We start from the raw sequence: 2,279 nt of genomic DNA on the forward strand, positions 1-2,279 counted from the left end.
AGGCTGGATCCCAGTGGCGAGGTAGATGGACTTTCCTCTGTAGATGAGGTATCAGCTATAGGACTGTGAACAAAAAATAATGTTCCAGATATTCTTGGAAGATATAAGACAAAGGTAAGAAATAGACATAATAAAAGAGGGAGAAGATGAAGAGAAAGGAGCCTCCATGTGTATTAGGGTATCTAGAAAGGAGATTTTCTTGGGTTGGACTCATACAGAAAAATGTCCGTGTTTTCCAGAACCCAATATCTAATCTGAAATTATTGGTGTATTATTTTCCTAAAGAAACTGACTGATTAAAGATAGAAAGAAAAGAGGCAGAAAGTAATAGTGAAGAGAACATCATCCAAGAATTTAAAATATTTAACAACTAAGTCTGAAATAGGTTTTAGTCATCATCTCACCCACTTGTATATTTCCATGAAGAACAGAACTCACAGGACACAGGAAGATGAGTCAAAGTCTTTTCCTCTGCAGAAATCACTTTCTGAGTCGCTCTTTGGGGAAAAGAGCTGGGTTAAATGAAACCAAATGCTTTGCATGTTTGATTTGAAGTGGATCTGACAATGACACACCAAGGAGGCGTCTGCATCGGTAGCAAGAGCTGCTGCCACTAAGCAGCAAGCTAGAGGCATAGAAATTTATAACAACAGAGAATCAGCCCAAATAGGATTAATTTAGGACTGCCTGTCACTTGCAACTCTGGGGCCAGTTATATAAGGGAGACCGGCTGGGACTGCAAAATGTCCTTGAACTTATTTTCAGTTGTAACTATCTATATGGACTTGCCCCCTAAATCTAGGCCACTGGAGCATGAAGGACTGAAGGAAAACTGATAGCGGGTTAGTGTATTCTCCATCATACTGAGAATATAGGATTCCCTCGTATATCAGGAGATCCCAAGGGCATGTGTTCCAAGGAATATGCTTGTAATATAAATTCACTCGAGATGGGGGCTTCTGTTTTCGGGGACAGCCTATTTGTCACAAATTAGATACTCAACTGGCATCCTGTCAACAGCAACTCAGGTGCAGTTTCATGAGAAATGGGAAAGGCAGTATCATTCCAGGAGTAATGTTAGAAGTGGGTTCCTGGCTGCCCTACGTAAAAAATCAAATTTATTTTACATAAAATACAGAAAAAAATAAAAGTATCTCCCATAATCACAAAATATTAGAGATTAAAAAAATCCTTGAGACCATCTATTTCAATCTTCTGATTTTAGAGAAGAGAAGCAAAGTTCCAGAGAAATAAAAGGACAGAACCAAGACTACAGAGTTAATAAAGAAATGCAGTGTATAGTAGCGGTTTAAGGAGGACATCCAAGTATCAAACAGCCTTGGTGTGAAGGCCGGCCTCATTAATTTCTGGCTATATAACTTTCAGTGGGAAACTTAAACTTTCTGCATGTCCATTTTCTGATCTGTAAATGGGGTCACAGTTTCTACGATACTGATATTACTAGGATGATTAATGTATTCCATACAAAGTGGTTTGTACAGTTGGAAGACAGATAGTAAATAATCAGTAAATGCAAATTATTTAGAATAATAATAAGATCATGATGATCACTTTTATATATGGCAAGATAAGAATCAGTTCAGGAATTTACATTTGTGTCCCCTAAAACTCATCAATAATTTCAGAGTCAAATTTACCTGTAATCAAGTGTACTTAAATGAGAGACTTTTCTACTGAAAGAGCTAACTGAACTGTTGACAGGATAAGGATAGAGCACTGTTGGACGAATTGAAGAGAATGAGGTAGATAAAAGGACAATTAAAGAGTTTATTAATATGTGCAACAATAAGACTTGAATGGACATAGAGTTGTGGACAGATGTCAGCCTAAGGGGGGGATCTATTGAATTGTCACAGAACTCTGTCTTCAGTCTTATTCCAGATAGCATATTCATAAGTACTCTCAATATAGGTGGAGAATACATGCTTATCAATTAGAAAAATAAAATTAAATCACTAAGGCCAGAAGTTAGCAGGCTAAAACCAAAAAATAAATAGATATATTTAACTTTTAAAAATGAACAGCATGAACAAAAGACAAAGGAAACAAACATGCTTTAGCAGTAGCACATGTCAAAAACATTTAGCAGTTTAGCTGCCATTAAACCTAAAATGATGCAAAATTCAAAAGAGCTGCAAATTTACTGACAAAGAATTCATGCATCCATTGAAAATTGTGAGCAAACATTGCATTATGAATTTGAAAAGCTGGGTAACTATTGCCTCTCTGGAATAATATCACAAAGTAGAAATCAAAGT

This window comes from Galeopterus variegatus, unplaced genomic scaffold (genome assembly GCF_000696425.1).
Source record: "Galeopterus variegatus unplaced genomic scaffold, G_variegatus-3.0.2 Scaffold8332, whole genome shotgun sequence".
In the NCBI taxonomy this organism is placed as follows: domain Eukaryota; kingdom Metazoa; phylum Chordata; class Mammalia; order Dermoptera; family Cynocephalidae; genus Galeopterus; species Galeopterus variegatus.